Raw genomic sequence first — 20,644 nt, forward strand, 5'->3', positions numbered from 1 at the left:
GGAGTTCGTTAGCCATACATAGTGAAGGGGGATGGGGGTCAACCTCTTTCATGACCCATGGCCCTAGTGTGTCACTTGGTTAGCATTTCTAAAACAAATTGAGTAGGGATGAGGGTCAACCTCTTTCATGACCCATGGCCCTAGTGTGTCACTTAGTTAGCATTTCTAAAACAAATTGAGTAGGGTTGGTTTTTCGATAGGGTAACAGGGGAGTTAGATGTGGTTGAGACACGTTTTTCGAATGGATGATATGGATTTTATCGAGATGGTTAACCACTCTTTTTATCGTGAGAGGGAGTTCATTTAGAACCCGCTGGCTCTAGAACCGGTGGAAGTTCCCCATGTGAGGCACTTCGAACTTCCATTCACACTTTGATTCTTGAGCTAGTTCGGGAACATTATGAGAAAGGGAAAGGGAAGCTGTCCATTCACTTTTTCAAAATGGTAGAAAGATATTCCAGTGCTGCAAAGAACATTATGTCTCGCAATCTGGAAATATCTGCGGAATGGATACTGAAACCTGGGTGGAGGAGATAAAGGAGAACCCTAATCTCCTAAAATCCTTCATTAGGGAACACCTGTAAGATGAGTATTTCATAATAGAGCCGAGAATAATGGCTGGCATAGAAGTCTCTCACACGCAAGGAGGTGCTACTGCTGGATGTCACAGTTCCGGGGTGCCATGATCTTTCTCTCTGGAACAATCGAGGGCACTGCCTTCCTTCAGCTTTCAGAGATAGGGGCTCCCTCAGTGAGCTATTTATTTCCACCAATAGCACTTCGCTTGCATGCAAGGCGGCACGCCAGGTAGAGCTATCGCGCGTGGGCGAAGGAGATGCATTTCTGGTACTAGTAGTACTGGACAAGCTCTTAGGGAATAATCTCTTTCTTATTTCTTCCTTTCTTTCCCATGACGACTAAGAACGGGCAAATAAAAAATTTCACTTCGAATTTCGGACCTCAACATCTTACTACTCATGGTGTTTCACAATCAGTATTGGAAATGAACGGAGAAGTGGTGGAATGTGCGAAACCACATATTAGATCACTCCAGTGCAGCACGAAGCTGCTGATGCCGAGTTGGCTCTTATACTGCTAGCTATGCCCTGCTTGGTCCCCTAGCACAGTGGAGGTTCCGTAGCACATTTAGCACGGGGCTAAGGGACGGTTGAGCAACTCAAGAGAACCGCCCTACCTCACTACAACACAGGGACAGAAGGGAGAATGTTGTGAAGGTGGCCTCATTATACACACCTCTAGTTGGATGAATGGAGGATCGACTGACTCCGGTTTTCATGAGCGTTGGGGGGTCCTGGAGTGCCTGTCAAGGGCGCTAGCGCATACCCCGGGGTGATCATCACCACCTGCACCTCACATCTTAATACAGTGGAACGTGTAACCCGCCTGCTGTCTCATTCAACTACATTTGTTCCTGTAATCCATAGCCTAACAGAATGCAGCAGTGAGGGACAAACTGCCCATACAGCCAATGGGGAGGATGGTACTACTGGCAAAGACTGTCTGGCGAAAATGCCTCAGGGGTGAAGCATGGTAGGCTTGTGCCGGGGGAGCATAGGGAGGAAAGGGAGCCTGGACGGTGGAAGAGCCAGGGGAGGCTGAAACCGCACAACTGACAACCCGTTGGGGTGCCGACCCAATACGAATGAAGACTGGGCTGATCACTAGGGTTCAAGCTAAGAGGTTTAGGGACCAAATTGCTTCCTTTATCCAGGGAATAATTGATTCTCAAGAAGGCTTGTCCATACCCAAAGATCCAAGACCTGTTTTGAGCATACAAATGGTGAAAGCTGATACGAACCCGGGTAACAGTTTTGGTGCATTTATGGAGTCCGGCAGCATAAAATGGTTCCGACACTTTATGGTTCAATAAATATCTCTAATAGGCCATGGAATCAAGTCAAGGTAGCTTCAAAGGCAATCAAATAGGTGGTGTGCGCATAAGAGGAAGCTTGGCCGGTTTTGCTGTATTTTCCGCGGGCTTTACTGTATTTTGCTAAGTTGGCTTTTTCTCTTTACTTTAAGCGAGGGCAACATGTGGGACTTCATGATTAGCCTATTTGGCATCCTAAAAAATATATGGAACCTGATTTGGAGCTTAAGTTGGTCAAAGATTGGTCAAAGTCAACTTAGTTAAAAAGCTAGTATTTTAGATTTCTAATTTGCTTTCTACTTTTTATTTTAGGAAATTACCTTTACTTTTTAGGTTTTATTTATCTATTTTTTAGAAAAATAAGTTAAGGAAAGTTATTATTTTATTCTCTTCATTATAAATTAATTAATTCCTAATTTAAAATAAAGAAATTAATTAATCAAAATTAGATTAGGAGAGATAGTTTCGACCATAATAGGAATCTTCATTGCATGGCTGGTTTTACCTATTGTAATTAAGGTTTATTTTTGTTTTCTATTAGCCTATATAAAGGCTTGTTTTTAAGGAATAACATACCATTGATAATATTCAAAATTTATTTTGTGAGATTGAATTTCTCTTTATTCTTTTGAATACCTAAAACACCATTAGTGAATGAATGTTTTAGTTTGACTTATTAATAGGCCTTCCATCACCTATTATGACGTCTTCATTAGATACCCAGGTTTATAATCACAGGTTGGTTAGGGGTCAAAGTGACCATTAGAACTTGAACATAATTAGATCCAGACTAATATAATACGGATTTAGGCGCAGGTCATCCTAGGTTCGTATCATTTGGTATCAGAGCCAAATTTTGTTCAGGTTTGATCTATCTTTATTTGCTTTATTTGTTTTTGTCTTAATATAAAATTTTATCATTAGGTTAAGGTTGCTTCTATCATCATATACATTCTACATATTTAAAAAAAAAAACAAAAAATTCATTCCTAGTTGAATTAGGATTTCCTAGTTTTACCGTATTTTTGCTTCCTAGTTTGTTGGTTGTTTTTCATCATTGTTCTTGTTAATTTTGGTTTTTGTTGATTTTTTTTTACTGTTTTAGTCTTAAATATTTGCATTCATATATTCAAAAAAAGAAAAAGAAATGCCACACAGATATAAAAAAAAAAAAACTGCACAATTTGTATTTTGTTTGGGAGGTCACGAGTTTGGTTATTATTTGGTGTTGGAATTGCAAATTTTGGTGTTGATTCTTGCTACTACAATTGTTTTATGATCTGTGAGTGAAAAAAAAAGGGAAGAAGAAAAGCCGAATTAAAAAAAAAATTTCATTTTGTTGGAGTTTGATTTATTTGCTGGAAATTATTGGAGCTGCTGTTTGTTGATTATTTATTCAATATTTGGAGTTGTTGGAGAATTATTTTTGTTGCTGGATATTTGAATTTTGTGTGTTTAAATTATTTGGATTAAAATTATTTGAAGGATTTGATATAAAACTTGAATTACAAGGACAACAACCAACACTATTCTATATTTTTGTTCGATTTGATTCTTGTTCGTGTTTGAAATTATTTTTCCTAAATTTTATTCTTGAATCCTTAATCTCTTACCATCTGGTCCAGTTCTTTCTAATTCCAAAATTTTCCTTATTATTTTGCTTTATTTTGCCTAGAAAGCCGAAAATTAGGTTTTGTTAATTCATTCGGTATTGCTTACTTTTTGCTATTGTTTTGTTGATAAGTTTAATTAAAACATACTTGTGATCTAATTGCTGTTTTTGGGGTGTTTTAATTAGAAATTTGAGATAATTCACTGACTGGAAAAATGCAAGAGTGTGTGAGCTAAGAATTAATTTTATTTTGCATTATTTATACTAACATGGCAGATTCAAGGATGAGGAGAGGAGATCCACCACTAAGAATTAATGAAGAAGAATCCGTAGGATTCCATGGTGATTCCCGAGCTACGGGTAGTAGTGAGCAAATGGACATGAGGGCTGTCTTGGAACAATTACAGCGGATGAATGCTCAATTTGACCACATAAATCAAATGATGGATAGAATAGAAACATCTCATGGTGGACCGAATTTGAGACAAGAGTTCCATGGAGGTCGAGGAGGTCGTGGACGACCTAGAGAGGAGTTTGAAGAGGAATATTTTAGAGATGATTTCGAGGAAGGGATGGATAAAACACTTGCTGTCCAAGAGAGGCTAGGCCGTGGGAGGCATTGGAGAGAGGAATCCAGAGGCTTACTTGGAATGGGAGGAGCGTATGGAGATGATTTCGATGCCACAACTATTTGGAGGCTAAGAAGGTGAAATTGGTAGCAATGGAAGTTGGTCATTATGCACTTCAATGGTGGACCAATGAGCAAAACACCCCGAAGGAGAGTTGGTGATGACTTGATCATTACATGGCAACAAATGAAAGGAGCCATGAGGTTGCTGCATCACACTATCATAGGTTGCTGCATCAAAGACTTCAATCTTTATCTCAAGGAACTAGGTCCATGGAGGATTGTTACAAGGAGATGGAGATGCTTATGATGAGGTTAAGCATGAATGAAGATAGAGAAGTAACCATGGCAAGGTTTCTTGGTGGTTTGAATCGTGAAAGAGCCAATCAACTAGAATTACAACAATATGTGGAATTGAAGGAGATGTTGCATATGGCTATTAAATTAGAGTATCAATTCAAGAGGAGGGGTGTAGGCTCACGGTTTGGAGGTGTTTTCAATAGAGGAAGATCAAATCCAAGTGGCTGGAGAAGTAATCCTACCTTTGAAAACAATGGAGAGTTCGATCCTGGCTCAGGATGAATGCTGGCGGCATGCTTAACACATGCAAGTCGGACAGGAAGTGGTGTTTCCAGTGGCGGACAGGTGAGTAACACATAAGAACCTGCCATTGGGAGGGGAACAACAGCTGGAAATGGCTGCTAATACCCCATAGGTTGAGGAGTAAAAGGAGGAATCCACCCGAGGAGGGGCTTGCATCTAATTAGCTAGTTGGTGAGGCAATAGCTTACCAAGGCGATGATCAGTAGCTGGTCTGAGAGGATGATCAGCCACACTGGGACTGAGACACGACTCAGACTCCTACGAGAGGCAGCAAAGGGGAATTTTCTATAATGGGTGAAAGCTTAATGGAGCAATGCCGCGTGAAGGTAGAAGGCCTACGGGTCATGAACTTTTTTTCTGGAGAAGAAACAATGACGGTATCTAGGGAATAAGCATCGGCTAACTCTGTGCCAGCAGCCGTGATAATACAAAGAATGCAAGTGTTATCTGGAATGATTGGGCATAAAGCATTTGTAGGTGGCTTTTTATGTCTGCCGTCAAATCCCAGGGCTCAACCCTGGACAGGCGGTGGAAACTACCAAGTTGGAGTACGGTAGGGGTAGAGGGAATTTTCAGTGGAGCAGTGAAATGTGTAGAGATTGGAAAGAACACCAATGGCGAAAGCACTTTGCTAGGCTGACATTGACATTGAGAGATGAAAGCTAGGGGAGCAAATGGGATTAGATACCTTAGTAGTCCTAGCCGTAAACGATGGATACTAGGCGCTGTGCGTATCAATCCATGCAGTGCTGTAGTTAACGCGTTAAATATCCCATTTGGGGAGTACATTTGTAAGAATGAAACTCAAAGGAATTGACGGGGGCCTGCACAAGCGGTGGAGCATGTGGTTTAATTTGATGCAAAGAGAAGAACCTTACTAGGGCTTGACATGCCGTGAATCCCCTTGAAAGAGAGGGGTGCCTTTGGGAACCCAGACACAGGTGGTGCATGGCTATCATCAGCTCATGCCGTAAGGTGTTGGGTTAAGTCCACAATGAGCATAACCCTCGTGTGTAGTTGTCACCGTTGAGTTTGGAATCCTGAGCAGACTGACGGTGATAAGCTGGAGGAAGGTGAGGATGATGTCAAGTCATCATGTCCCTTATGACCTGGGCAACACACGTGCTACAATGGCTAGGAAAAAGGGTTGCGATCCCGCGAAGGTGATCTAAGTCCAAAAACCCATCTTCAGTTTGGATTGTAGGCTGCAACTTGCCTACATGAAGCTGGAATCGCTAGTAATCGCCGATTAGCCATACATCGGTGAATTTGTTCCTGGGCCTTGTACACATCGCCCGTCACACTATGGGTGCTGGCCATGCCTGAAGTCGTTACCTTAACCGCAAGGAGGGGGATGCCGAAGGCAGGGCTAGTGATTAGAGTGAAGTCATAACAAGGTAGCCATACTGGAAGGTGCAGCTGGATCACCTCTTTTTCAGGGAGAGCTAATGCTTGTTAGGTATTTTGGTTTGACACTGTTGCACACCGAAAAAGAAGAGAGCTACATCTAAGTGAAACTTGGAAATGGAAGTCTTCTTTTGTTTCTCAACAGTGAAGTAAGACTAAGCTCATGAGCTTATTATCCTAGGTCAGAACAAATTGATAGGATCCACTTTTTTAGGTCCCCATGTCTTTCACGTGTGGTGACGTGGGGGAGTAAAAGCCACATTAGCATGGCATACTTCTCTTGTTCGAACTGGGGTTTGAAATCGAACTTCTGCTCAGGAGGATAGATGGGACGGTCCGTGAGGGACCACCACGACTCCTCTTTTCTCGAGAATCCATACATCCCTTATCAGTATATGGACAACTATCTCTCAAGCACAGGTTTAGTTTCGGCCTCAATGGGAAAATAAAATGGAGCACCTAACAACATAGCTTCACAGACCAAGAATGACGAGATCACCCCTTTCATTCTGGGGTGACGGAGGGATCGTACCATTCGAGTATTTTTTTCATGCTTTTCCTGGAGTCTGCAGAAAGCTGCAATCAATAGGATTTTCCAAATCCTCCCTTCCCAAAAGGAAGAACGTGAAATTGTTTTTCCTTTCTGCAGGGACCAGGAGATTGGATCTAGCCTTAAGAAGAATGCTTGGCTGATAAATAACTCACTTCTTGGTCTTTGACCCCCTCAATCACTATGAACGCCTTCGATCAGTGCAATGGGATGTGTCTACTTATCTATCTTTTGACTTAAAATGGGAGCAGGTTTGAAAAAGGATCTTAGAGTGTCTAGGGTTGTGCCAGAAGGGTCTTTTAATGCCTTCTTTTTTCTTCTCATCGGAATTATTTTACAAAGACTTGCCATGGTAAGGAAGAAGGGAGGAATAAGCACATTTAGAGAGCACAGTACAACAGAGAGTTGTATGCTGCAGTCGGGAAGGATGAATCGCTCCCGAAAAGGAATCTATTGATTCTCTCCCAAGTGGTTGGACCGTAGGTGCGATGATTTACTTCACGGGCGAAGTCTCTGGTTCAAGTCCAGGATGGCCCAGCTGCACCAAGGAAAAGAATAGAAGAAGCATACTCCACTTGGCTCGGGGGAATATAGCTTAGTTTGTAGAGCTCTGCTCTTGTAATCGGGTCGTTGCAATTACAGGCTAGATGTCTAATTGTCCAGGTGGTAATGATAGTATCTTGTACCTGAACCGGTGGCTCATTTTTTCTAAGTAATGGGGAAGAGGACCGAAACATGCCACTGAAAGACTCTATTGAGACAAAGATGGGCCGTCAAGAATGTAGAGGAGGTAGGATGGGCAGCTGGTCAGATCTAATATGGATCGTACATGAACGGTAGTTAGAGTCGGTGGCTTTCCTAGGGTTCCGTCATCTGGGATCCCTGGGAAAAGGATCAAGTTGGCCCTTACGAATAGCTTGATGCACTATGTCCCTTTAACCTTTTGAGTCAAATGCGGCAAAAGGAAGGAAAATCCAAAGACTGACCCTATCGTTTCCACCCCGTAGGAGCTACAAGATCACCTTAAGTACGCCTTCTCCATCCAAGGGTCGAGGACCGACCATAGAATCTTATTCAATAAGTGGAACCCATTAGCTGTCCGCTTTCAGGTTGGGCAGTAAGGGTCGGAGAAGGGCAATCATAAATCCTAAAACCAGCATTCTTAAGACCAAAGAGTCAGTGGAAAAGGGTGGGAAAGCTTTTTGTTCCTAGTTCTCCTGTAGCTAGATCCTCCAGAACCATAATAATTCTTAGTTAGAATGGGATTCTAACTCAGCACCTCTTAAGATTTTGAGAAAAGTTGCTCTTTGGAGAGCACAATACGATGAAAGTTGTAAGTTGTGTTCGGGGGTAAGTTATTATCTATCATTGGCCTCTATGGTAGAATCAGCTGGGGGCCTGAGAGGCGGTGGTTTACCCTGTGGCAAATGTCAGCGGTTCGAGTCCACTTATCTACAACTCATGAACTTAGTCGATACAAAGCTATATGATAGCACCCAATTTTCCTGATTCGGCAGTTTGATCTATGCTATGATTTAGCATTCATGGATGTTGATAAGATCCTCCCATTTAGCAGCACCTTAGGTGATGGCATAGCCTTAAAGTTAAGGGTGAGGTTCAAATAAGGAAAGGCTTACAATGGATACCTAGGCACCTAGAGATGAGGAAGAGCGTAATAAATGATGAAATGATTCGAGGAGTTGAAAATAAGCGTAGATCCAGAGATTCCTGAATAGGTCAACCTTTTGAATTACTATTGAATCCATGGGTAGGCAAGAGACAACCTGGAGAACTGAAACATCTTAGTAGCTAGAGGAAAAGAAAGCAAAACGATTCCCGAAGTAGCGGCGAGCGAAATGGGAGCAGCCTAAACCATGAAAATGGGGTTGTGGGAGAGCAATACAAATGTCATGCTGCTAGGTGAAGCGGTGGAGTGCTATACCCTAGATGGAGAGAGTCCAGTAGCCGAAAGTATCACTAGCTTATGCTCTAACCCAAGTAGCATGGGACACGTGGAATCTCATGTGACTCGGCAAGGACCACCTTGCAAGGCTAAATACTCTTGGGTGACAGATAGTGAGGTAGTACCATGAGGGAAGGGTGAAAAGAATCCCCATCGAGGAGTGAAAATAGAACATGAAACCGTAAGCTCCCAAGTAGTGAGAGGAGACCAGGGCTCTGACCGCGTGCCTATTGAAGAATGAGCCGGTGACTTATAGGCAGTGGCTTGGTTAAGGGAACCCACCGGAGCGGTAAGGAAAGTGAGTCTTCATAGGGCAATTGTCACTACTTATGGACCGGAACCTGGTTGATCTATCTATCACCAAGATGAAGCTTGGGTGAAACTATGTGGAGGTCAGAACCGACTGATGTTGAAGAACCAATGGATGAGTTGTGGTTAGGGGTGAAATGCCATTCGAACATAGACCTAGCTGGTTCTCCTCGAAATGGGTTAACGCATAGCAGTTGACTGGGCATCTAGAGGTAAAGCACTGTTTCAGTGTGGGCTGCGAGAGTGGTACCAAATTGAAGCAAACTCTGAATACTAGATATGACCTTAACATAACAGGGGTCAAGGTCGGCCAGTGAGATGATGGGGGATAAGCTTCATCGTCGAGAGGGAAACAACATGGATCACCAGCTAAGGCCCCTAAATGACCGCTTAGTGATAAAGGAGGTAGGGGTGCAGAGACAGCCAGGAGGTTTGCCTAGAAGCAACCACCCTTGAAAGAGTGTGTAATAGCTTACTAATCGAGTGCTCTTTCATCGAAGATGAACTGGGCTAAGCGATCTATCGAAGCTATAAGATGTAAAAATGCATCGGTAAGGGAATGTTCTGCCTAGAGGGAAGCACCCACGTGAGCTGTGGTAGATAAAGCGGAAGTGAGAATGTTGACTTGAGTAACGCAAATATTTGCAAGGTTCATCCATAGAGGGTGAGTCAGGGCCTAAGATCAGGCCCAAAGGCATAGTCGAGGACAACAGGTGAATATTCCTGTACTACCCCTTGTTGGTCCCAAAGGACGGAGGAGTCTAGGTTAGCCAAAAGATGGTTATCGGTTCAAGGATGCACGGTGCTCCTACTTTTTTAGGGTAAAAAGGGGTATAGAAAATGCCCTAGGCTAATGTTCGAGTACCAGGTGCTATGGCGCTGAAGTCACCCATGCCATACTCCCAGAAAATGGGTGCCTCCTCACAAAGGGGGTTGCAGTGACCAGTCCCGGCGATTGTTTACCAAAAACACAGGTCTCCGTAAAGTTGTATGACCATGTATGGGGGATGATGCCTGCCCAGTGTCGGAAGGTCAAGGAAGTTGGTGACCTGATGATAGGGGAGCCGGCGACCGAAGCCTCGGTGAATGGTGGCCGTAACTAACGGTCCTAAGGTAGTGAAATTCCTTGTCAGGTAAGTTCTGACCCGCATGAAAGGTGTAACGATCTAGGCATTGTCTCAGAGAGAGGCTCGGTGAAATGGACATGTCTGTGAAGATACAGACTACCTGTACCTAGACAGAAAGACCCTATGAAGCTTCACTATTCCCTGGGATTGGCTTTGGGCCTTTCCTGCATAGCTTAGGTGGAGGGCAAAGAATGCCTCCTTCCGAGGGGGCCCGAGCCATTAGTGAGATACCACTCTAGAAGAGCTAGAATTCTAACCTTGTGTCAGGACCTACGGGCCAAAAGACAGTCTCAGGTAGAAAGTTTCTATGGGCTATAGGCCTCCTAAAAGATAATGGAAGTGTGAAAAGGTTTCCTCAGGCCAGACAGAGATTAGCCCTCGAGTGTAAAGGTAGAAAGGAGCTTGACTACAAGACCAAACCATCAAGCAAGGATGAAAGTCAACCTTAATGATCTAATGGTGCCGAGTGGAAGGGCCGTCGCTTAATGGATTAAAGGTACTCTAGAGATAATAGGCTGATCTTCCCTAAGAGCTCACATCGACGGGAAAGTTTGGCACCTCAATGTTGGCTCTTCGCCACCTGGGGTTGTAGTATGTTCCAAGGGTTGGACTATTCGCCCATTAAAGCGGTATGTGAGCTGGGTTCGGAACGTCATGAGACAGTTTGATCCATATTCGATGTGGGCGTCAGAGCATTGAGAGGACCTTTCCCTAGTATGAGAGGACCTCTAGTTTACTAGTTATCGTGCCCATGGTAAACACTGGCTAGCCAAGTGCGGAGCGGATAACTGCTGAAAGCATCTAAGTAGTAAGCCCACCCCAAGATGATTGTTATCCTATTCTGCCTATTCGACTTCCCTAAAGCTTCCGGTAGCACAAGCAAGACAGCGATGGGTTTTCTGCCCTTGCGGGGGTGGAGCGACAGAAGTTTTAAGAATTTAAGAGAAGGTCATGGAGAGACAAGCCGTTTATCATTACGATGGGTGTCAAGTGGAAATGTAGTGATGTATGCAGCTGAGGCATCCTACCAGACCGGTAGACTTAAACCTTGTTCCTACATGACCCGATCAATTCGATCAGGCACTCACCATCTATTTTCATTGTTTAACTCTTTGACAACATGAAAAAACCATTGTTCAACTCTTTGACAACATGAAAAAACCAAAAGCTCTGCCCTCCCTCTCCATCTATCCAAGGGATGAAAAGGGAGAGGCCTTTGGTGTCCCCTCCAATCAAGAATTGGGGCCTCACAATCACTAGCCAATATGCTTTTCTCTCATGCCTTTCTTCGTTCACGGTTTGATATTCTGGTGTTTTAGGCATAGAGGAACCACACCAATCCCAAACATGGTGGTTAAACTCTACTGCGGTGACGATACTATAGGGGAGGTCCTGTGGAAAAATAGCTCGACACAAGGATGATAAAAAGCTTAACATCTCTCATTCTTATTATTTTATTTTTGTAATATGAAAAAAAAAATTGAAAAATGAAAAGGTCGTCTTATTCAAAACCCTAATTATGAAATCCCTTCTCTCCCACTTCGCACCTCGGAACGCACCGTTCTTATATAGAAAAAGGCATTTTCACATCTTCTTAACCCGAAATGACTGGGGAGACATGTTGGGGCCTGTAGCTCAGAGGATTAGAGCACGTGGCTACGAACCACGGGGTCGGGGGTTCGAATCCTTCCTCACCCACAACCGGCCTAAAATGGAAGGACCTTTCCCTTTGGGGTTAGGAAAATCATGATTAGGATTGCGGACCCCAAGCTATGGAATTTGGGCGTGGGTCTTTTGTCGAAATGGAACAGCCTTACTCTTCCTTTTTTCTTTCATTTTATTTATCATTAATGGTGGATAAATTAAATATAGTATGCCCGGCCCGAAGCCCGAATCGGCATATTCTTTTTAGTTTTATGCCATGTAATTCTTCCTCAGCCAATTTGTGACAGAATAGCGGAGAAAGTACAAGTATTAGTAGCACAACAAAAATGCATTCCTCATCATTAATATGTTTGCTCGCGGTAATTGTGGCCTCCCGAGTGAATCGATGACTGCATCTTTGATGTACTTGCTAGTACATTTAAGAATTCTTAATTGGATAGTTGTAAATAGCCCAAGCCTGTTCAACAAAGGATTATCTCGGACCTACGCCGAGGTATTGACGACGATTTTCAAATATCACAGAACAAAATGTGATACAATGAGATAGAATGCAATCGAAACAAAGACACAGGGAACGAGCTACCTACTCTTAACAGTCAAAGTGAACCTTTTCATTCTGAATTCTTTAATTCGAAATGAATCAAATCTCCCTAAGTAGGATTCGAACCTACGACCAGTCAGTTAATAGCCGACCGCTCTACCATTAAGCTACTGAGGAACAACAGGAGGTTAGATCTCAAAGAGTTCAATTCCCATTCTCAAGCCATGACCAATATGAGCTCGAATTTTCCTTTGTAACTCCTGGAACTTCTTCGTAGTGGCTCCAATCCATGCCTCATGTCATAGGGAACCCAAAAGTGGCTCTATGTCATTATATTCCATCGATATCCTAATTCCCTTCATTTAATATCCCTTTGGTGTAATTGCGATAAGAGATGTCGTTTCTAGTCTATCTCTTTCTATATATATATATATGGAAAGTTTAAAAATCATCATATAATAATCCAAAAATTGCACTAGAAAAGAAAAAAGGGAGGTTTGTGATGATTTTTAAATCTTTTATACTAGGTAATCTAGTGTCCTTATGCATGAAGATAATCAATTTGGTCATTGTGGTTGGACTCTATTGTGGATTTCTGACCACATTCTCCATAGGGCCCTCTTGTCTCTTCCTTCTCCAAGCTCGCGTTATGGAAGAAGGAGAAGAAGGAACCGAGAAGAAAGTATCATCGACAACCGGTTTTATTACGAGATAGCTCATGATGTTCATATCGATCTATGATGTGCCTATGCATCTAGCATTGGGTAGACCTCATACAATAACTATTCTAGCTCTACCGTATCTTTTGTTTCATTTCTTATGGAACAATCACAAACACTTTTTTGATTATGGATCTACTAACATAAATGCAATGCGTAATCTTAGCATTCAATGTGCATTACTGAATAATCTCATTTTTCAATTATTCAACCATTTCATTTTACCAAGTTCAATGTTAGTCAGATTAGTCAACATTAATATGTTTCGATGCAATAACAAGATCTTATTTGTAACAAGTAGTTTTGTTGGTTGGTAAATTGGTCACATTTTATTCATGAAATGGGTTGGGTTGGTGTTAGTCTGCATACAGCAAAATAATTCTATTAGATCTAATGTACTTGTTAGATCTAATAAGTACCTTGTGTTAGAGTTGAGAAATTCTATGGCTCGAATCTTTAGTATTCTCTTATTTATTACCTGTGTCTACTATTAGGCAGAATACTGTCACCCATTGTTACTAAGAAACTGAATGAAACCTCAAAAACGGAAGAAAGGGGGGAAAGTGAGGGAGAAACAGATGTAGAAATAGAAACAACTTCAAAACGAGGGGGACTAAAACAGGAACAAGAGATATCTATTGAAGAAGATCCTTCTCTTTCCCTTTTTTCAGAAGAAAGGGAGGATCCAGACAAAATCGATGAAACGGAAGAGATATGAGTGAATGGAAAGGAAAAAACAAAGGATGAATTCCACTTTAAAGAGACACGCTATAAAAATAGACTTGTTTATGAAACTTATTATATGGATATGGATGAAAATCAAGATCTACTCTAGTTTCAAAAACCTCTTGTTAATATTCTTTTTGACTATAGCGATGGAATAGGCCATTCTGGTATATAAAAAACAATCAATTTGAAAATGCTGTAAGAAAAGAAATGTCACAACATTTTTTTTTATATATGTCAAAGTGACGGAAAAGAAAGAATATCTTTTACATACCCGCCCAGTTTGTCAATTTTTTTGGAAATTATACAAAGAAAGATGTCTCTGTTTACAGCAGATAAACCCTCTTCTACCGAAATTATATAATAATTGGAGTTCTAGCAATGAACAAAAAAGAAAAGACCTGAACAAAAAATTTATAAATAGAGTCAAAGCTTTAGATAGGATTTTTTTTGTTTGGAATATACTCGAAAAAGAGACTAGATTTTGTAATGATAATCCTCAAAACAAATACTTACCTAAAATATATGATCCTTTCTTGAATGGCCCTATCGAGAACGAATCACAATTTTTTTTTCAACTGCAATCCTAAATGAAACTTCCAGAAAAAACAACATTGACATAGAGGGTTTTAGGATAAATAAGATTCATAGTATCCTTCTTATTTTTAATTATCTAAAATTTGAACAGATAAAAAATCCATTTGATAAAAAACCATTAACAACAAAAATTTTACATTTCTTAAACTTAATCAATGAACTTACTGAAAAACCACCATCATGTTTAAATTTTAAAGAGCTTTCTTTACTTCCCGAAGAAGAACAAATAAAAATTGATTAAGAAGATAACAAAAAAAATTATAAATTTCTATTTGATGCAGTTATAAGAGACCCTAACGATAAAAAAAAAAATTAGAAAAAAACCTATCGGACTAAAAGAAATTAGTAAAAAAGTTCCTCGATGGTCATACAAATTAATTAGTGATTTGGAACAACAGGAGGGAGAAAGCGCAGAGGGAGTGGCAACGGAGTATGAGATTCATTCACAAAATTCCAAACGTATAGTGATTTTTACTGATAACCTACAAACTGCTGACACTAATACTAAAGATACTAATAATCCTGATAAAATGCAGCAAGTGGCTTTGGTATGTTATTCACAACAACTGGATTTTCATCGACACATAATAAAAGCTTCTATGCGCGCTCAAAGATGTAAAACAGTTATTTGGAAATTCTTTCAAGGAAATGTACATTCACCCTTTTATTTGGATAGAATCGAAAAAGACATTTTTTTTTCTTTTGATATCTCTGAGCCTATGAAAATGTTTTTAAAAAATTGGATGTGGAAAAACACAAAATTAACAATTTCAGATTATACAGAAAAAAAAGCCAAAAGGCACTGAGAAAAACAAAGAAAAATACAACATAGAAGAAGACAAAAGATGAGAAAAAGCACGTATAGAAATAGCAGAAGCATGGGATAATATTATATTTGCTTAAATACTAAGAGGTCTTGTGTCAGTAACCCAATCTATTTTTAGAAAAAATATTCTATTACCCTTCTTGATAATAGGTAAAAATATTATACGTATACTATGTTTCAATTTCTTAAATGGTCTGAGGATTTAAAGGATTGGAATAAAGAAATGCATATTAAATGTACTTATAATGGCATCCAATTTTCAGAAACAGAATTTCTAAAAAACTAGCTAACAGACGGTATTAAGATAAAGATCCTATTTCCTTTTCGTATAAAACCTAGGCACAAAGCTAAGCTACAAAAAACGTCTAACGATCCATGAAAAAGAAAGGAAAAAAAACATGATTTCTATTTTTTAACAGTTTAGGGAATTGAAACTGAACTGCCTTTTGGCTCTCCCAAAAACTACCTTTTAGTTTTTGAACCTATTTTTAAAGAACTCAACAAAAAAAATTAGAAAATGGTAAAAGCAGCATTTTCTAGTTCTAAGAATTTTACAGGAAAAAACAAATTTTTTTCTAAATGTTTCAAAAGACATAAAAAACCAGTTTAGTAAAACCATTCTATTTCTAAAAAAAATAGTAAAAGAACTCGAAAAAATAAACCCAACTCTATTATTTGGCTTGAGAGAACTAGAAATATATCAATTAAGTGAAACTAAAAAAGAAAAAGATTCAATAAGAAATAATCAGCTAATTCTTGAATCGTCTAGTAAAATTCGACCTACAGATTGCACAAATTATTCATTAGCAAAAAAAAAAAAAAAATACAAAATTTAACTTATGGAACAAATACACTCATAAATCAAATAGAAAAAAAAAAAGAGAACAAAAAAGAATTTATAATACAAAATATAAGTTCTAAAAAAAACAAAATGAGTTATGATGATAAAAGATTAGAATCGCCAAAACATATTGGGCAGGTATTAAAAAGAAGAAATGCTTGACTAATTCGTAAATCATATTATTTTATAATTTTTTTCATTGAAAAGATATACATAGATATCTTTTTAGGTATCATTGATATCCGGAATATTAATGCACAATTTTTTCAAGAATCAACAAAAAAAATTCTTAATAAATATATATACAACGATAAAAATATTTCTAATTCTAATAATGAAATAAATCAAAAAATAATTTATAGAAAAAATAAAAGTCTAATTCACTTTATTTCAACTATAAAAAAGTCCCTTTCTACTATTAGTAAAAAAAGCGCACAGACTGTTTTTTACTTATTTTACATGTCACAAGCATATGTATTTTACAAATTACCACAACCTAGCCCTTAACTTATACAAGTTAAGATCCGTTTTTCAGTATAATGGAACAACTTTTTATCTTAAGAATGAAATAAAGAATTATTTTGGTTGAACACAGAAACTATTTCATTCCAAATTGAGACATAATTCTCTTCGAAATTCGGGAATGAATTAATGGAAAATTTGGTTAAAAGGTCACGATCAATATGATTTATCTCCAATCAAATGGTCTAGCTTGGTACCAACAAAGTGGCGAAATAGAGTCAATCAACACTTTATAGCTCAATCTAACCATTTAAAGAAATGCAATTCATATGAAAATTAAAAAAACTGATTAATTCACTACGAAAAACAAAAGACTTTTGAAGCAGCCTCATTACAAAAGGAAACAAAGAATTTTAAAAAACACTATAGATATGATCTTTTATCATATAAATTTATATCATCTAAATCTATTAATTATGAAGATCAGAAGAACTCATCTATTTATGGATTACCATTACAAGTAAATAATAACCAAGAAATTTTTTATAATTACAGTACATATAAATGAAAATATTTTAATGTGCTAGGAGATATCCCTATCAATAATTATCTAGTCGACGATGATATTATAGATATGGAGAAAAATCCGGATAGAAAATATTTTGATTGGATAATTCTCAATTTTTGTCTTAGAAGGAAAGTCGATATTGAGGCCTGGATCAATATTGATACTGACACAACTAGTAATAAATATAGTAAGACTCGGGGGAATAATTATCAACTACTTGATAAAACCGATACGCAAGGTCTTTTTTATCTCACGATTCCTCAAAATCAAGAATTCAACCTATCCAATACAAAAAAAAAAAAAAAACCTTTTTGATTGGATGGGAATGAATGAAGAAATACGAAGTTGTCCAGTATCAAATCTGGATCGTTGGTTTTTCCCAGAATTTTTGATACTTTATAACACGTATAAGATTAAACCATGGGCCATTCTAATCAAATTAATTCTTTTTAATTTGAATATAAATGAAAATGCTAGTGAAAATAAAAGCATCACTGGAAAGAAAAAAAGAAATATATCAATATTTTCGAATGAAAAAAAAATCTCTTGAATCAGAAAATAGAAATCAAGGAAAAAAAAGAATCCGCAAGCCAAGTAGATTTTGAATCACCTCTCTTAAAGCAAGACAAAGATATTGAAGAAGATTTTGTGGGATTAGACATGAAAAAAGATAGAAACAAAAAACACTACAAGAACAATACGGAAGCGGGGTTTGATTTCTTCCTAAAAAGGTATTTGTGTTTTCAATTGAGATGGGATGGTGTTTTAAATAAAAAAATGATCGATAACATCAAAGTAATTGCCTCCTGCTTAGACTGATAAATCCAAGAGAAATTTTTATATCCTCTATTCAAAGGGGCGAATTGACCCTAGATATTCTACTAATTCAGAAAGATTTAACTCTTATAGAATTGATGAAAAAGGGAATATTGATTATCGACCCAATCCGTCTATCTATAAAAAATGAAGGACAATTTATTATATATCAAACCATAGGTATTTCATTGGTTTATAAGAGTAAGCATGAAATAAATCAAAAGTACTTAACAAAAAGCACTGTTGATAACAAGAATTCTGTTGAATTCATTGCAAAATATCAAAAAATGACTGGAAATAAAGACAACAATCATTATGATTTGTTTATGCCTGAAATTTTTTTATCCCCTAGACGTCGTAGAGAATTGAGAATTCTAATTTTTTTAATTCTAGGAACAAAAATGGTATGTATCGAAATGCAGCATTTTGCAATGGTAAGAACAAAAACAATAAAGTTTTAGATAAAAGCAAAAGAGATACAACAAAACTAATTAAATTAAAATTCTTTCTTTGGCCTAATTATCGATTTGAAGATTTAGCTTGTATGAATCGATATTGGTTTGATACCCATAATGGCAGTCATTTCAGTCTGGTAAGGATACATATGTATCTGCGATTCAAAATTCATTAGTTAATGGTAGATTTTTTTTTCCTATATTTCCTATAGTTTGATCTATGAAAACAAAGAAATGCACACATGCATTGGCTTACATTTCATTCTGATACATGATTCATTGACATATCAATTAGATCAATAAATTATCACCAAAATCTTCTTTTTTTCATTTGAGGTCTAAATTTTTATCTTTTGTGAGTGCCGAAAAGAAGATTTTGGTATACCTATTCGACTACAATTTTATTTCATCAAATTTGGAATTATTAACAAAATTAAGATTATTGTATCATGTATACTAAATTAAAATGAATGGCATTATTATTATTGATCAATAAAACCACCTAACACTAAAAAAAGGATAGGAACAAAGTGGGGGGGGGGGGGGGGAGTGGGGGCTGATATGAACCTAGGACGACCTGCTCCTAAACCCGTATTATATTAGCCCGGATCTTAATTAAGTTCAAGTTCTAATGGATTTGACCTCAACCCCTAACCAACCTGTGGTTAGAAACCTTGGTATAATGTAGACGCCACAATAGGGGATGGAAAACCTATTGATAAGTCAAGCTAAAACAACCAATTCTCTAATGGTGTTTTAGGTGTTCTCAAAGAACAAAGAGATAATTAATCTCACAAGTATTTTCTCAATCAAATCAAAGTTGTATTCTTATTGAAAAATAAGCCTTTAAATAGGCTTTGAAAGAAACAAAATAAACCCTAAAAATCCTAGGTAAAACCGACCACACACATAAAGAAACCTAGTTGGCCGCAACTATACTTCCTTTCCTAATCTAAGTTTGATTAATTAATTCCTTTATATTAAATTAAGAATCAATTAATTTACAATAAACTAAAAACCTATAAATAAATAAAAACCCAAAAAGAAATAAAATCAATCGCAAATTAGGTAACGAGTTGACTTTGACATCTAGGTTGAATTATGTCTTCAACCGAGCTAACTTATGTCTGCCTGATGTCCGAGCTAACTTATGGCCTATCCGAGCTAACTGATGTCTGTCCGAGCTAACTTGTGTCTGGCCGAGCTAACTGATGTCTGTCCGAGCTAAGTTATGTCTGGCCGAGCTAAGTTACATCCGATGTCTGAAGTTCGAGATTAAATGTCCGAGGCAAGGCTCCGATGTCTGAAACAAGTGATACGAACCTAGGACGACCTGCTCCTAAACCCGTATTATATTAGCCCGGATCTTTAATTAAGTTCAAGTTCTAATGGAATGGACCTCAATCCCTAACCAACCTGTGGTTAGAAACCTTGGTATAATGAAGACGCCACAATAGGGGATGGAAAACCTATTGATAAGTCAAGCTAAAACAACCAATTCTCTAATGGTGTTTTAGGTGTTCTCAAAGAACAAAGAGATAATTAATCTCACAAGTATTTTCTCAATCAAATCAAAGTTTTAAAGTTATATTATTAATGAAAAATAAGCCTTTAAATAGGCTTTTGAAAGAAACAAAATAAACCCTAAAAACCCTAGGAAAAACCGGCCACACAATGGAGAAGTCTACCTTGGCCGAAACTTTCCTTTTCCTAATCTAATTGGGATTAATTAATTCCTTTATTTTGAATTAGGAATTAATCAATTTACAATGAAAATAATAAAATAATAACTTTCCTAATCTTATTTGTCCAGAAAATAAATAAATAGAAACTAAAAATAATGGTAGTTTCCTAAAACAAAAAGTAGAATAAAATTAGGAAACTAAAATACTAGCTTTTTGACTAATTTGACTTTGACCAATCTTTGACCAAAGTGAGCTCCAAATCAGCTTCTAGATGCTTTGTAGGATGCCAAATAAACTGAATATGAAGGCCCACACGTTGCCCATGCTTGGAAAAATAAGAAAAGGCTAATACAGTAAAATACAGTAAAGCCAGCAAGCAATACAGCAAATTCGGCCAAATTGTTGAAGCTGTCCGTACAAGCCCTTTTTGATTGCATTTGAGGCTGCTTTAACTTGATTCCATGACCTCTTAGGCATATGTATTGAACCCATAAAGCATTGGAACCATTTCATGCTTCTCGGACTCCAAAAATGTACCAAAACCGTCACCCGGGTCCGTATCGGCTTCCACCACTTGGATGCTTAGAATAGGCTTTGTATCTTCAAGTATGGACAAGCTCTGTTGAGATTGATTACCCCCTGTATAAATACTC

General features: G+C 38.2%; 1 non-coding gene and 1 pseudogene across 1 annotated transcript; one reads left to right on the top strand and one right to left on the bottom strand.

The window, feature by feature from the left end:
- Nucleotides 1-12,401: 12,401 nt before the first annotated feature.
- TRNAN-AUU (transfer RNA asparagine (anticodon AUU)) lies at nucleotides 12,402-12,473 on the bottom strand. The gene has a single exon. It is a non-coding gene; the product is annotated as a tRNA-Asn (tRNA).
- Nucleotides 12,474-12,798: 325 nt separating this feature from the next.
- Nucleotides 12,799-18,482, top strand: LOC112490736 (protein TIC 214-like; annotated as a pseudogene).
- Nucleotides 18,483-20,644: the final 2,162 nt, after the last annotated feature.

The sequence above is a fragment of the Ziziphus jujuba genome, chromosome 11, assembly GCF_031755915.1.
Source record: "Ziziphus jujuba cultivar Dongzao chromosome 11, ASM3175591v1".
Taxonomy (NCBI): domain Eukaryota; kingdom Viridiplantae; phylum Streptophyta; class Magnoliopsida; order Rosales; family Rhamnaceae; genus Ziziphus; species Ziziphus jujuba.